This window comes from Rhinopithecus bieti, unplaced genomic scaffold (assembly GCF_001698545.2).
Source record: "Rhinopithecus bieti isolate Rb0 unplaced genomic scaffold, ASM169854v2 scaffold_7673, whole genome shotgun sequence".
Classification (NCBI taxonomy): Eukaryota; Metazoa; Chordata; class Mammalia; order Primates; family Cercopithecidae; genus Rhinopithecus; species Rhinopithecus bieti.
Window position 1 is genome coordinate 1,063,065 of NW_016806375.1, and position 16,754 is coordinate 1,079,818.

Below are 16,754 nucleotides of genomic sequence, written 5' to 3' on the forward strand. Positions count from 1 at the left end.
AAAAAAAAAAAAAAAAAAGCAACAACAACAACAAAAAAACCCACACAACCAAAAGACGCCTTTAACCTCCATTTAAAAGAGAACTGGTTTTTAAAAAGTTAACCACTCTTATACATATCTGGCATATATATGGGGACTGCAAAAGCCAGACAGTTGGCAAAATATGTAAGCCATTTTGCTCCAAAGTTAGCTAGGATCTGTGGGGGAAGTAAACAATAGCTTGCAAGCCCCTGAATGCAATGCCACTCAAAAATTAAAGAGGAATCACACTATGCACATTTAATTTAGCAAGTCAAATTACTGACATATGCTGGCCAAAAAATAAAATAAAATAGCAACTTAAATACCAGCAGGACGAGGGCAGTGGCTTACACCTGTAATCCCAGCACTTTTGAGAGGCTGAGGTTGCAGAATCACTTGAGCCCAGGAGTTCAAGACCAGCCTGGGCAACAAAGTGAGACCCCCCGTCTCTACAAAAAGTACAAAAACTTAGCCAGGCACGGTAGTGTGCGTCTGTAGTCCCAGTTACTCAGGAGACTGAGCTGGGAGGATCACTTGAGCCCCAGGAAGTCGAGGCTGCAGCAGTGAGCTGTGATTACGCCACTGCATTCCAGCCTCAGCGACTGAGCAAGAGCACGTTTCAAAAAAATCATCATCATCATCATCATACCAGCAATTCAGCCTGCCACTTTCCACTTCGTAAGCACATGCTCCAAAATGAGCCTAAGATAGGAGTTTGTCTTCCTCCTTTTAAGCCTCCTCAGTGCAAGCATCTCACAGCACATCACAACTCTATGGCTTTCAAATACGCTTATTTCCACAACACAGCCCCTAAAGGTCACCTAATTACTCATCTGGGTTACAACCAAAGCAGCAGTAACAAGTTTCAAGACTGAAGAAAAAACTGTCCAGCATGTAGTCACAAACAGGATGCTAATCTCAAGCGGTGAAACTTCCTAAGGAATTTTAAGGATTAATTTTATTACATACAATGTTTGCCTCACGGGCTGACTTAAAAACTTGACTCCCACATGAGCTACATAGAAAACTGTGCAAGTGGGAAAGGTTTTCACAAACACACACACCACTATGAATTACTGAAGTCCCTGCCCTGTGCTGACCTGCAGGGCAGTATGTTCAGATGGCTCCCGTTGATCTACAGCGTAAACTTCTCCAAAACATAACTCCTTATTTACACAGGAAAGCTCTGAAGGGCAACTAATGATAAAGCCACCGGAACGTTTTCTCTGCAAGCAATCAAGGCCTTGCTCGGGAAAAGAAATGTTGAGTCTGATTTTGTTTGTTTAAGCCCAAGTGTACAAGGAAACAATAAACATCAATTCCCTATTCGAGAGGACTGAACAAAGGCTTTGCCGTGCATAGATAAGATAGAAAAGGAAGTGGCACGTTTGAAGAAATAAATAGCAGCAGCGTTTCAGAGGATCCTCTGACCCTCCCCTACCTCCAAACAGTGTCTCAAGGCACTGTCCTGGACTGAACCGCAGTTCAAACGTCTTAAAACCACCCGAACGGCCCAGGTCTGTGAGTTGGCTCCTCCATTCCTAAAGCCATAGAACACCAAGAAAAAGTTGTGGGGCCTCAAGAACTGAGGAGGAGGCGGCGACTTAGAAGGGGGAGGCCCGCAAGATTCCAAATTCAGGTCCTCCTCCCTACTACTCTGTCTCCCATCATCATTCTCTTCTCGTTTATCATCATCTTTCCACTTCAAACCACACTCAGTCCTCCTCCTCCTGACACGCCATTCTTCTTCTGTTTTTGTTTGGTAAAGCAAAGTTAAAATTACGGGCCTTAGGACTAAGAGAACTAAGTTCGAAGCCAGGTCAAGCCACGTAGTAGTGTGCGTCCCTGCATAAGCTACTTAACCTATTTCGTGCCTCAATTTTCCTATCTTGTAAAATGGGTTTGATAATAGTACGCACCTTGGACGATTGGAGTAGAAGTTAAAATGAAGCATATGAGGTGCTTTGTAAACTCCCCGCACATATCACTCGAATATATTACCGTGTGGCGGTGGCCATTATTATTACTACTCTTTGCTGGGGTTTCTCTCCTCACACACCCTTCCCCCACAGACCCCCAGTGGTCTCTCACACTCTTCCATCTTACGCTCCTCTTTCCGGTAAGCGCAGGCCCGCTTACCGTGAACGGCAGGGCCCGCGAAGCGCTGGCTGGCGGGCTGGCGGGCTGACTCCCGGACGGCGGCGGCTACAGCAACCCCTGACCCGGAGCTCTCTTCCCTCTAACCCGGATCTGCTCCTAGAACCGAACGAGCCAGTGAAATGGGCGCCCACGTGCCCAGAGCGGCCTTACGTACCTCCCACCAAACAACCGGACGACACCACTCTACCCACCCGATCCGCCCGACTCGCCTGCTCTCTAGAGTCACTCCAGACGCGCGCGCGCCTGATCACGCCCGCTCCTCCCTCTTTGCGCGCCCCTGCGACTCTGTGCGTGTTCGCTCTGCCCGTGAGCTCGCGGGAAGCAGCGCGCAGGCGCAGAAACAACAGGGCGCCGCCGAATAGGTGGGAAGCGGAGGCCTGGAAGCACGCTTGCGGAAGGCGGCCCTCCCGCGACCCTCTTCGCGTGATTAGTTGCGCTCGTTCAATTTAATCATGATTATTACTCCTCCATTTTGGTTCTCTTTCCGTGCGACAAGGAAGGGGCGTGGTCTAGAACAACCCCTCCCGCCGTGGGCGCGGCCTGGAAAAATCCAAAGGCCGAGGAAAGGGCGTGGCCCTTCGAACAAACCCCCACCCCAAATTACCACGCCCCTCCTTCTGGCTTTGAAAGACCGTTAAAATCGTTGGCACGAGGGGATTTGTGGCGAGGTTGACGGAGAAAAAGGCTGTCCTGGTTTTCTGTTCTAATATGGCCCCCCTAGATGCCTCACTTACAAAGCATCTATCTTACGGTTCCTTTCTGGCAAACAATTAGTTGGGGGTGGGGCGGCTCCCGAAAGCCGAGGGTGGGTGACATCCGCCAAGGCCCGCCTACCTCCGGGCCTCACCCAGCCGAGCGAGGAATATTGCCATAGCAACTGGCCCGCCAGGGTCTGCTCCAGTTACAAAGAGGACGGCGCCTCCCGTGGGCCCGGCGCCTGGCCAGCGCAGGCGTCGCCGGGCTCTTAAGAGCTCCAAAACCTTTGCGGACGCGCAGGGAGCTCGCCAGATTTTAGTGTCGAGACCCACGAGCTCAGGCCTCGCCCAGGAGCTTCTGAGGCCCCTCTGCCAGCCCTTTGGTTCCTTTTTAATCCTGCTTGGAGACTGGTCTCTTGACCGACGCCCGCCTTGGAGAGCGTGTGACCAGTTGGGGCGCGCCTCCACCTCGTGTTCTCCGCGGGAGAGAAGACAAAGCGCCGGCATCCTGCACACAGCGTCGGTGGCGGGCCGCCCTCAGCCACTCTGGCCAGCGCTCCACCCCTGTTCCCGAGAGGACGTGGGGGCTGCCCCAGGCACGGTTCTAGTCCTTGTCCCAGATGCTTCTACTTGAGGGGCTGTTGATAAGAGAACGGCAGATGTACCCCTAGTGGGCTTCTACTATTCACTTTGCACTTTTAAACATTTCTTCCTAAGGGGATTCTCCAGAATCCTTCCAATACCTAGGCTGGATGCCGAGCTGGCCTTGAGCGTCAATTTCAAACGGGATTCCCAAAAGCTATTCTCCAGGGAGGTGAACTCCTAGCTCCAGCCTCCAGGATAAGAGCATCAAATGCACTTTCTGAACTGCAGTCCTCCTCTTCTCCCCTCCAAATGAGTGTTTAGCTCCTTATCTGCAAAATTAGGATACCAATGGCTCTCATGAGCTTGTGAAGATTAAATAGTTAATAATTGGAAAAACACCCCGCACCAAGGAAGATATAAAAGAGCGTTCAATAAACGGCATGTCTCAGTTTGCTCTCTCTAAAACAGTCGTTTGGGGCCAGGAGCGGTGACTCCCTGAGCCTGTAATCCCAGCACTTGGGGAGGCGGAGGCGGATGGATCATCTGAGGTCAGGAGTTCAACACTAGCCTGGCCAACATGACAAAACCCTGTCTCTACTAACTAATACAAAAATTAGCTGGGCGTGGTGGAGGGCACCTGTAATCCCAGCTACTAGGGAGGCTCAGGCAGGGAGAATTGCTTGAACCTAGGAGGCGGAGGTTGCAGTGAGCCTAGATCGCGCCACTGCACTCCAGCCTGGGCAACAGAGCAAGACTCTGTCTCAAAAAAATAATAGTGATTCGGTTGAGGAATACACTGATAAAGAAGGCAGGCAAGTTTCCCATTCACCAGTTAGTTCTGTGGGTTTCTAACGTGCTTTCGCCCACTTGTAATTAGAGTCAGGAGAGGCTAGCGCTGACAGGTAGGCAGTAGTCACATGAAAAGTGGCCTCCCCAGTCCCTTCTTGGAATTTTGTTTTTTCCTGTGGCACTGTGCCTGGTGTGTGTTAAAACAAACAGGAAACACCCTGTCCAGCCCACCACCACCCCTCACCCAGAACTGGGTGCTCTTTTCTCAAATTATTGAAAACAAATATAAAGCAAGCATAGATGGATTGTATTTTAGGAGGAGCTGGAATGTTATTTTATTTTTTAGACAAGAGTCTCGCTCTGTCACCCAGACTGGAGTGCAGTGGTGCAATCTCTGCTCACTGCAAGCTCCGCCTCCCGGGTTCACGCCATTCTGCCTCAGCCTCCAGAGTAGCTAGGACCACAGGCGCCCGCCACCGCGCCTGGCTAATTTTTTTTTTTTTTTTTTTTTTTTTTTAGTAGAAAAGGGGTTTCACCATGTTGGCCAGGATGGTCTCGATCTCCTGGCCTAGTGATCCACCCGCCTTAGCCTCCCACAGTGCTGGGATTACAGGCGTGAGCCACCGTGCCCGGCCTAGAGTGTTACGTTTTGAACATTGGATATGATGCTGTACTCATGGATATCGCAAACTTAGAATAATTTTCCAGAAGTCACTGCTTCCCAGTCGGAAGGAGGCCCCAAACGAATGAGACGGTAGTTGGAAAAGAATATATTCAGTGATATCATTTCATATTTGAGAAGAAAACTCTATTGCTTTTTGAGATGAAGGTCTTGCCACGTTATCCAGGCTGGTCTTGAATCCCTGGGCACCAGGCTCAAGTAATCCTCCCCACTCAGCCTCCTGAGTACCTGGGATTACAGGTGCATGCCACTGCTCCTGGCCCCTACTGTTTTTGAGCTGCAAACTATAGAAAGTCAGGTTCCAACAAATCTCATTTGGGAGAGTATACGTTTTTGTTTTTTGGTTTTTTGGGTTTTTTTGTTTGTTTGTTTTTTGAGATGAGTTTCACTCTTGTTTCCCAGGCTGGAGTGCAATGGCCCGATCTCGGCTCACCATAACCTCTGCCTCCCGAGTTCAAGCGATTCTCCTGCCTCAGCCTCCAAGTAGCTGGGATTACAGGCATGCGCCACCGCGCCAGGTCTTCTCAATTTTCTTAAATTTATACTCTCCTGCCCAGTGCGGAGGCTCACGCCTGTAATCCCAGCACTTTGGGAGGCCAAGGTGGGTGGATCACGAGGTCAGAAGATAGAGACCATGGTGAAACCCCTTCTCTACTAAAAATACAAAAAAATTAGCTGGGTGTGGTGGCGCACGCCTATAATCCCAGCTACTTGGGAGGCTGAGGCAAGAGAATCGCTTGAACCTGGGAGGTGGAGGTTGCAGTGAGCCGAGATTGCGCCCCTGCACTCCAGCCTGGCGACAGAGAGCGAGATTCCGTCTCAAAAAGAAAAAAAGAAAATTGAGAAACACTAGTTATAAAATGAATGGGACCCCTTAAGAACCACGCAGTTGGCCAGGCGCGCTGGCTCACGTCTGCGAGGCGGGCGGATCATGAGGTCAGGAGATTGAGACCATCCTGGCTAACACGGTGAAACCGCGTCTCTACTAAAAATGCACAAAATTAGCCAGGCATGGTGGCAGGCGCCTGTAGTCCCAGCTACTCCGGAGGCTGAGGCAGGAGAATGGTGTGAACCCAGGAGGCGGAGCTTGCAGTGAGCTGAGATCATGCCACTGCACTCCAGTCTGGGCGGCAGTGCCAGACTCTGTCTAAAAAAAAAAAAAAAAAAAAAAAAAAAAAAAAAAAAAAAGATGTCTGATAACAGGAAGACCAATCAAGCTTTCCCATTATTCCCAACTCAGATCTGCATTCTCCCAGGCTCTCAAGGTCTCTCCTCAGGAACACTTCGTTTCAAGGAGATCAACCAGGAGGACTGAGCAATTCCTTGAAGATAGGATGGAGAGGCCGGGGGCGGTGGCTCATGCCTGTAATCCCAGCACTTTGGGAGGCCAAGGAGGGTGGATCTCCTGAGGACAGGAGTTCATAAACCACCCCCGCCAACATGGTGAAACCCAGTCTCTACAAAAATACAAAAATTAGCCAGGCATGATGGCAGGTGCCTGTAATTCCAGCTACTCAGGAGGCTGAGGCAAGACAGTCGCTTGAAACCGGGAGGTGGAGTTTGCAGTGGGTCAAGATCACACTATTGCACTCCAGCCTGGGCAACAGAGCCAGACTCCATTTCAAAAAAAAAAAAAAAAAAAAAAAAGATAGGATGGAGAGAACACCCAGGAAGACTGCAGACTTTCTCACTAGAGAGATGCTCTTCTCTCTAAGGCTTGCTCAGCAATCAACTATTTACTGAAGACCAGTGTTATTAGTGCCAGAGTTATTACTGCCATGGAAATACATAAAGACCCTATATGAAACTTACTGCAGGAAAAAAAGTACCTACTACTCCAGGGAGTGTTGACCACTTAAGCTAAAAAGGTTCAAGAAGAAAAGAATTAGGCTGGGCACAATGGCTCACACCTGTAATCTTAGCACTTTGGGAGGCTAAAGCACTTTGGAAGGCTGAGGCAGGAGGATCACTTGAGGCCAGGATTTTGGGACAAGACTGGACAACATAGCAACACCCCATCTCTTAAAAAAGAGAGAGAGAGAGAAAAGAACTGGAGACACAATACTTGACAGGAACAGGAAGGAAATTCTGGGTGAGAGGATTAGCGTAAGCAAAAATATAGACATAGAGACAATAGGAAATAGGAAAAAAAGTTTCTGCACATCATAGTAAGTGAAAAATAAATGTTTGCACATGACAGTGACGCTTGGCATTAGAAAGTAGGAAGGAAGCTAGGCACAGTGAATCATAACCTGTAATCCAGCAATTTGGGAGACTGAGGCGGGAGGATTGCTTGAGTCAGAAGTTCAAGCCCCAGCCTGGGCAACATAGCCAGACTCTGTCTCTACAAAAAAAATTTTTTTTAATTAGTGGGGCATGGTGGTGTGTTCCTGTAGTCCAACTGCTTGGGAGGCTGAGGCGGGAGGATCTGAGGCCAGAAAGTTGAGACTGCAGTGAGCCATAGTTGAGCCATTGCACTCCAGCCTGGGTGACAGAGTGAAACCCTGTGTCTAAAGAAATTTTCTTTTTTTTTTGAGACAGAGTCTCGCTCTGTTGGTCACCCAGGCTGGAGTGCAGTGGCGCAATCTCGGCTCACTGCAACCTCTGCCTCCTGGGTTCAAGCGATTCTCCTGCCTCAGCCTCCCAAGTAGCTGAGACTACAGGCGCCCGTCATCACACCTGGCTAATTTTTGTATTTTTGGTAGAGATGGGGTTTCACCGTGCTAGCCAGGATGGTCTCAATCTCCTGACCTCGTGGTCTGCCCTCCTCAGCCTCTCAAAGTGCTGGGATTACAGGCGTGAGCCACCAAGCCCAGCCAAGAAATTTTTAAACTTAGGCCAGGTGCAGTGGCTCACACCTGTAATCCCAGCACTTTGGGAGGTCAAGGCGGGCAGATCACCTGAGGTCAGAGTTCGAGACCAGCCTGGCCAACATGGTGAAACCACGTGTCTTCTAAAAACACACACACATACACAAAATTAGCCAGGCATGGTAGCAGGTGCCTGTAGTCCCAGCCACTCTGGAGGCTAAGGCAGGAGAATCGCTTAAACCCAGGAGGCGGAGGTTGCAGTGAACCGAGATCGTGCTACTACACTCTAGCCTGGGTGACAGAATGAGACTCCATCTCAAAAAAAATAAAAAAATTTAAAAAATAGAAAGTAGGGCCGGGCGCGGTGGCTCAAGCCTGTAATCCCAGCACTTTGGGAGGCCGAGACGGGCGGATCACGAGGTCAGGAGATCAAGACCATCCTGGCCAACCCGGTGAAACCCCGTCTCTACTAAAAACCACAAACAAAAAAACTAGCCGGGCGACAGGCGGGGGCGCCTGTAGTCCCAGCTTACCGGGAGGCTGAGACAGAGAATGGCGTCAACCCGGGAGGCGGAGCTTGCAGTGAGCTGAGAGCGGCCACTGCACTCAGCTGGGCGGCAGAGCAGACTCCGTCTCAAAAAAAAAAAAAAAAAACAAAATAGAAAGTAGGAGGGAATAGGAAAGAATATCATCTGAGAGGAGCCAAACTAAAGTGAGTCTTGGAAGTCTAGTAGCACAGGTTTGTTCAGTGCACAAGACAGACTTGGTCAGCTGGAAAATATAGACATTCTATAATATCTGGAATATTGAAAAAAAATTAGCATCTCTGAAAGGAGAGATGAGGAAAAACATGAATGAGTTGTACAAAATGTAATTAATTTGTGAGCAAGCATTAAATGTTTACTGAGCCCTTGCTTTGTGCAACGAATCAGGCAAGGAAAATGAGGAAGACATGGACCTTTATTGGGCAAATAAAGTATGACACATCTATACAATGGGACAGGAGGCAGCCATTAAACAGAACATGGCAGTTCTTAAGGGTACTATATGGAGCAGTCTCCATGTTTTGTTGATGGCAGTTTTATTTTATTTATTTTAGAGACAAGGCCTCATTATGTTGCCCAGGCTGGTCCCTAACTCCTGGGCTTAAGAAATCCTCCTGCCAGGTCAGGCACAGTGGCTTATGCCTATAGTCCCAGCACTTTGGGAGACCGAGGCGGGCAGATCACGAGGTCAGGAGTTTAAGACCAGCCTGGCCAATATGGTGAAACCCCGTCTCAACTAAAAAAAAAATACAAAAATTAGCTGGGCGTAGAGGCACTACTCAGGAGGCTGAGGCAGAAGAATCACTTGAACCCGGGAGGTGGAGGTTGCAGTTAGCCATGATCATGCCATTGCACTCCAGCCTGGGTGACAGAGCGAGACTCTGTCTCAAAAAATTAAAAAAAAGAAATCCTCTTGCCTCAGCCTTCCAAAGATTGCTGAGATTACAGGCATGAGCCACTGCACCCAGCATTTTTTTTGTTTTGTTTTTTAGAGACAGGCAGGGTCCCACTCTGTCACTCAGGTTGGAGTGCGGTGGCACAATCATAGCTCACTGCAGACTCCAACTCATGGGCTCAAGCCATTCACCCACCTCAGCCTCCTGAGTAGCTGGGATAACAGACATGCGCCAGTAAGCTAATTTTTTGTGTACGTAGTAGAAATGGGGTTTTGCTATGTTGCCCAGGCTGGTCTCAAACTCCTGGCCTCAAGTGATCCTCCCGTCTTGGTCTTCCAAAGTGCTGAGATTATATGCATGAGCTGCCGTGCCCAGCCAAGTTTCTGAGTTTTGTTTATTTAGAAAGGAGTCTTCCTATGTTGCCCAGGCTGGTCTCAAATACCTGGGCTCAAGCGATCCTCCGACCTCAGTCTCCCAAATAGCTGGGACTACAGGTGAGCACCACCATGCCCAGCCAATCTCCATGTTTGATTGTTAAGTGGAAAAAGCAAAGTGCACAACAAACATACTATGGAGCTGTTGCTAAAGGAGAAGCACAAGACCTACACATGTTTTTATTTACATATGTAAGCTCTGGAAGGATATACAAAAATCTGGTCACAGGGGTTGCCTCTTGGGAGGAAAAAATGCGGAATGAGGAGAAATAAAAAAAGACTTTTCATGGTACATTCTTTTGACCCTATTGTATTTTATATCATTTGCACATTTATTTAAAAATAGTTTTCAGAAATTTAAAAGCAGCTTTTTCCAAAGTGCTCCTCACTTCATGTCGTGGGTCCTGTATCTTAAGTTCCCCTATTTCAATCACAGTGCAAATTCACCCTTCATAGGCGTGCCTTTCCTGCATCTAGACTCACTAGAAATAGCTGATGTATCTCTCCTCCCTTGTCTGCCTTCCACAGGAAGAGAAGCAATGAAAAAAAAGAAAATGAGATCCTCTGGTCTCTGTCACCTTTTTATCAACTTGTACTACCTGCCATTATCTGACACCCACATCTTTTCTTGAATCTGCCTCCTCCTATGGGACAGCAACATTTTCTTAAGTTGCAGACGATGGAGAAAAAAATTTTAAAGAAAAAAAGGGGGCAGGGGGAGGGAAGCCCAGAGTTTGGCGAAATGCACTTTTTTTCAAGTTCTTGCTTAAGCTTAGATTTCCTTTCCGCTTTAAGGACATGCCCTCTGGAAAGAAGGGTGTTTTGTTTCCAGCCCACATGGAGCCAAACTTTTTTCATCACGTGCCTGGCCCAAGCCAGTACGCAGCTCTGTAATGAGATCACCATGGCCAACCTCCCACCCGAGCAAAAACAAGGTTAGCCGGCAGCACAGCAGCAGCAGCAGCCACCAAAGCGGGGGCTGAAAGGGAAGAGAACTTAGATTTGACCTGTGCAAGGACCACAGAGGAGCCTGGACACAGCCCACTGCAGAGGTAAGTGGGAACTACGGGGGAGGGGTGGTGTTTGCAAAGGTCAGGACATGTCCAAGTTCACTTAAAGTAAGGGCAAAACACACTCTTCCCACCTCCACCACCACCCTGTCCTCTCTACTTATGTCAGGGTTAGATTTGCCTCCAGACAGTGTCCTAGGACATTTTTGTAGTGCAGTCGCCTCGTCTCTTACTAATGTCTGCATCCTCTGCCTGTGTTTATACCATCTACCTCCTCAGTAGTCTAATTTTGCTAGCAATTGACAGGTGATTGTAATGGACAAGTAATTGTTTGACTTTAAAACCATGTAAAGGAGCAACTCCTAAGTCAGAACTCAAATGAGAGACAGAACAAACTGGAAGAGACTGTTGGGAAGCAACTGCTGCCTAATTGCTTCTCACCTCTAATCTGCCATCACGTGGAAGGTAGGGGGCAAAATATAACAGTTTTAAAGTCTCTGGATAGATGTGTGGGTTATGAGCTAGACAAGTAGGTCGAAACTCTTTTGATGCAACATACTTGGATTTACCGACAGTGACTCCAGTTGTTACATCGTTAGTGGCTTGATAGTACCTATGGAAACACTCCACGAAGGTTATTGGGTAAAGGGCATACAGTAAGGTGTGTAGATGGAGATGAACAATAGAACAGTGGCTTTCCGGGTGCTCCTCATAGGCCCTTTGGGGCTTAAGGCAAGCAAGATAAGATGCTGATTTGTGGGTTGCTTCAGTTTAATGTGCAATTCCAATTAAATTTCTTTGAGTGGGATATACAGATTCAATTCAATTTGCTAAAACACAAATGCACTGAGCATCAGCTTCTAACTTTACTTAGGAAAGTAATTAGCACAAAGGAATGGCGCTGAAATGTTCAATAGCAAAAGTTGGACACTTTTGAGGGCAAAAGCAGTGCTTTTGATTCGTGTATCTCTTATTCGGCAAATCCTTCTCGAGTATCTGCTACATGCCAGGCTTGGGCTTGATTCTGTGGATCTCATGGTAAACAAGACAGGCAGGTTCTCGGCCTCATGGACATGCAATCAAGCAGAACAGTAAGCTCAAAGGGTGCGAGTATCATGCAGCAAAAGGAGTGAAGAGAGTATACTAAAACTGGCACACGGAAATAATTTCTAACCTTTCCTTTCATGCATTTCATCTTCTGTTTTGTTTTGTTTTTTGCTTTTGAGATGGAGTCTCACTCTGTCACCCAGGCTGGAGTGCAGTGGCGCGATTTTGGCTCACTGCAACCTCTACCTCCTGGGTTCAAACGATTCTCCTGCCTCAGCCCCCCAAGTAGCTGGGATTACAGGTGCCCGCCACCACACCCGGCTAATTTTTGTATTTTTAGTAGAGATGGGGTTTCACCATGCTGGCTAGGCTGGTCTCCAACTCCTGACCTCAGGTGATCCACCCACCTCGGCCTCCCAAAGTGCTGAGATTACAGGCATGAGCCAACGTGCCCAGCTGCATTTAATCTTTGTTTTTTTTTGTTTGTTTGTTTTTTCTTTTTTGGAAACAGACTCTCGCTCTGGCGCCCAGGCTGGAGTGCAGTGGTATGATCTTGGCTCACTGCAACCTCCGCCTCCCAGGTTCAAGTGATTCTCCTGTCTCAACCTCCAGAGTAGCTGGGATTACAGGTGAGCACCACCACACCCAGCTCATTTTTGTATTTTAGTAGAGACAGAGTTTCACCATGTTGGCCAGGCTGGTCTCAAACTCCTGACCTCAGGTGATCCGCCCACCTCGGCCTTCCAAAATGCTGGGATTACATATGTGAGCCACCGCTCCCAGCCGCATTTCATCTTCTTAAATGAATATCGGCCACTCTATCTTCTATATAAGCCTCAGATTAGTACAGATGTTGAGTCATAGCAGCTTCTCAAAACCCTCTTCACCAGAGGCTTTAAGCTGTGTAATTACATTACAGGTCACTCTCAGCCCTGGAGGCTGACTGCTCAGCTTTTTCCTAGCATACAGTCCGAGAGCAGAGGCTGAAGTAAGGGGAGTTCTAATCTTTGGGTCAGTTGCCCTCTCCCTGTGTCATTTCTTATGAAATAGAATTTATGCTATTCCCAAAATACATACAGCACTAGGCAAAGTGTTAAGAAGCCTAGATTTTGCCAGAAACCATGTGGAGTTTGGAGCAAGTCACTTCTACTATCTAGGGCTTCCTCCTTAGCTTATAAAATGGAAGGGGTAAGCCAGATGAACATGAGGTCTTTTTTTTCCCCCTTTAAGAGTAAATTGTCTCAATAATTTTACAAGTTATTTACAAAATAATACACATTCACATAAAGGTGATGCATTTATATTTATAAAATAGGAACATTCATCAATCATGAAGAATATCCAGGAAACAAGAATATGAAAGAAAATCTGGGTCGGGCGCGGTAGCTTATGCCTGTAATCCCAGCACTTTGGGAGGTCAAGGTGGGCATATCACCTGAGGTCAGAAGTTCTAGACCAGCCTGGCCAACATGGTGAAACCCCGTCTCTACTAAAAATACAAAAAATTAGCCAGGTGTTGTGGGGGTGGGTGCCTATAATCCCAGCTACTTGGGAGGCTGAGGCAGAATTGCTTGAACCCGGGAGGCGGAGGCTGCAGTGAGCCAAAGTCATGCCATTGCACTCCAGCCTGGGCAACATGAGTGAGACTCCATCTCAAAAAAAAAAAAAAAAAAAGAAAAAAGAAAGGAAAGAAAAGAAAAGAAAAAGAAAGAAAATCTGAAAGAGTTGGGCTGTAGATAAATAAAACTCAAGATTAAACCATCTGTATTCCTTCCAGCCTCACCTTATTCCTATGTCCTTTACTTAGATTCTTGAGGTTGTAAACATTAGCTATAGCTTCACTGTGTCATGTATCTAGATTGGGGATTCCTTAATAAAAAGCCTGCATACTGAGAATCATCTGCTTTCAACAAAACCACATAGGCAGGACAGAGTGGCTCACGCCTGGAATCCCAGAACTTTGGGAGACCAAGATCGCTTGAGCCCAGGAGTCCAAGACCAGCTTGGGCAACATAGGGAGATCCCATCTTTACAAATGTTTTTAAAAAATTCACCGCCGACATGGTGGCACAGACCTGTAGTCCCAATTACTCAGGGGACTGAGGTGGGAGGATCACTGGAGCATAGCAGATTGAGGCTGCAGTGAGCTATGATTGAGCCATTGCACTTCAGTCTGGGCAACAGAGCAAGATGTTATCTCTAAAAAATAAATAAAATCCTTGGTTCACACTAAAAAACAAACAAACAAACAAAAAACCAGAACCACACTAAAAAGCATCTAATTTGCTACTAGGGAGGCTGAGGCAGGAGGATCACCTGACCCCAGGAAGTCGAGGCTGCAGTGAGTCATGACTGGGTCACTGCACTCCAGCCTGGGTAACCGAGTGAAACCCTGTCTCAAAATAAATAAATAAATAAAAATTGGATACACTCACAATAGATATCAAATTCACATTAAGGGAATGATTCATTGTTGTAAAATATTAGAATCTTTGGCCAGGCATGGTGGCTCATGCCTATAATCCCAACATGAAATAAATTTTTTTTTTTTTTTTTTTCGAGACGGAGTCTGGCTCTGTCGCCTTTTGGCCGGGCGCGCGGTGGCTCAAGCAGCTTGTAATCCCAGCAGCTTTGGGGCCCAGGCCGAGACAGGGCGGATGCACGAGGTCAGTAGAGATCGAGAACCATCCTGGCTACAGCACGGTGAAAGGCCCGTCTGCTACTAAAAAATAGCAAAAAAGGCCAAGCCGGGGCACACAACAGGGTGGGCGGGCGCCTGTAGTCACCCAGCTACTCGAGAAGGACTGAGGCAGGAGAATGGCGTGAAACCGCAGGCCGGAGTTTGGCAAGTGAGCGGAGGATCGCGGCGCACTGCAGCTCCCCCCCCAGCCGGGGCGACAGACGGCGAGACTCCCCGTCTCAAAAAAACAAAAAAAATCTTTACTTTTAGTGCACTTCATTTCTTTCTGTCCTCTGAATGTATTCCATTCTAAAATAAGTATGCCATTATCCTCCTTTCTCTGGAAAATCAAAGTTATACGATTTTATAAAATAGGGCAAAAAACATGTCTTATTCATCTTTCTATCCCCTGTGCCTAGCATTGTCTCTGGCATCTGATAAATATTTCTTGAAAGAATAATTAGTATTTTAGAGAAAACCTGTCCTTTGGTATTAAAACACACACACACACATGCGTGCACACACACACAATCTAGTTCACTATTCATGGCTAATACAAGCCAATCTCATTCCTTTGTGTCCCTTTCAATCCCTGACACTTACCCCGTGTTCATCAACATCAATGTATTCTATACTTTTGTAGTCTCAGTTGGTATAATGAGCACGGAATTCAAGTTCTGCCACTAAATATGTGTCCAGGCCAGGCGCAGTGGCTCACGCCTGTAATCCCAACACTTTGGGAAGCCGAGGCAGGCAGATCGTGAGGTCAAAAGATTGAGACCATCCTGGCCAACACGGAGAAACCACGTCTCTACTAAAAAAAAAAAAAAAAAAACAAAAATTAGCTGGACATGGTGATGCGTGCCTGTAATCCCGGCTACTCAGGAGGCTGAAGCAGGAGAATTGCTTGAACCCGGGAGGCGGAGGATGCAGTGAGCCAAGATCACGCCACTGCACTCCAGCCTGCCGACAGAGTAAGATTACATCTTAAAAAAAAAAAAAAAAAAATAGGTGTTCAGTTGGAAGCCAAATACTGAATATCTCTGCACCTCCACTTCTTCAGATAGGTAATGGAGGCATTTGAATAGATGAGCTGTAATACGACTTCCAGTTTTTATTTTATTTTATTTTATTTTTTTAGAGTCTTGCTCTGTGGCCCAGGTTGGAGCATAAGCCACCACATCTGGCTAATTTTTTTTAATATTAATATTTTGTGGATACAGAGCTCCCTATGTTTCCTAGACTGACTCAAGCAATCCTCCTGCTTCAGCCTCTCAAAGTGCTGGGATGACAGGCGTGAGCCACCATGCCCAGTCCAACTTCTAGTTCTTAAGACAGCACACTTCAAAAGGTAGAAGAAAAGAATTAGTCAAGTCAGAGAAAGTAATGACTATGGTACTTCAGTGTATTAGTAAATGTTGTTGCTAGTTTTATTGCCAACATTTCTAACTTGAACACTATCATTAGCAAACAGTGTTAAGGAGCTTCTTTGGGTGAAGACCCATCTGCCTACCATGTTTGAGGTTTCCCCTAGAACCTTTCTGACTGACCATGTTCATGTAAAACTGAAAACATATCCTCAGGCAGGCAGAGAGGCACAGAAAGCAAGCTACTTTGGCATAAAATATTCAGCAGAACAATACAGTTGGAGGACTCAGTACCTAGATAAGTTATCTCTGGAGATGGCATATGGCCATATTGGCATAACTAAAGAATAAATGACATGTCAGGAAATGCTTCGTTGGTTCTAATGAAATGAGATGTCAACAGATAAATGCTGCTGCTCTTACAGCCAAGAAGCATTCCCACCACCAGAAAGTAAGCAATCATTTTCCCTTTGGCCAGAAGGCGTACGTGGAGCATAGGAGTCCAATGTTAAACATACTTATCAGCCCCTAATCACTCCATCTCAGCAATACCCAGTGTCCATAACATGGACACAGTGGTCGTGATCAGCACTCTGCCCTGTAGAGTGAACCAGAGCTGCCTTCTTCCAGAGCCAAGATCTTATTGTACTGACAGTCATCTAGTTCCTCTTGGTTTTTGTTTTTAATTGCAATATCTGATTCTGTTTCTTTATACTTTATACCCAGCCTGTATGTCAAAAGGGTTTGAGGTAGTTTCCAATAAAAGGATATATAGAACAGCTTCAAATAAATAAAAACTGATAAGAAACCATCAGACAATAACCTATATCATTTTGGTGGGGAAGGTGTGATTTGTAGAGAAAATAAACAGGTGCTTTAAAAGAGGGGTAAAATGGATTATCCAATTTTCTTTGCACACCATAAGAAAGCATACCACTTCTTCCAAAGAGGAAAAACTTCTGTGCACTTATTTCTTTTTGGTCTTTATCTGACTCAGTCTCTATGTGTACTTGTTTCTTTTTTTTTTTTTTTT

The 16,754-nt window shown here is 46.7% G+C and overlaps 2 protein-coding genes across 7 annotated transcripts in view; one reads left to right on the forward strand and one right to left on the reverse strand.

Moving 5' to 3' along the window:
- CNOT8 (CCR4-NOT transcription complex subunit 8) overlaps positions 1 to 3,877 on the reverse strand; it is a 16,330-nt gene extending 12,453 nt beyond the window's left edge. Inside the window, exons 1-2 of one of the 6 annotated variants that reach the window (XM_017875700.1) lie at positions 2,161 to 2,366; positions 1,463 to 1,562 (exon numbers count right to left, since the gene is read on the reverse strand). The gene's annotated coding sequence lies outside the window, so the exon portion shown is untranslated. The other 5 variants (XM_017875699.1, XM_017875697.1, XM_017875695.1 and 2 more) reach the window with 5 other exon arrangements.
- Positions 3,878 to 10,250: 6,373 nt separating this feature from the next.
- FAXDC2 (fatty acid hydroxylase domain containing 2) overlaps positions 10,251 to 16,754 on the forward strand; it is a 32,479-nt gene continuing 25,975 nt past the window's right edge. Inside the window, exon 1 of the mRNA XM_017875702.1 lies at positions 10,251 to 10,669. The gene's annotated coding sequence lies outside the window, so the exon portion shown is untranslated. The remainder of the gene's footprint in view (positions 10,670 to 16,754) is intronic.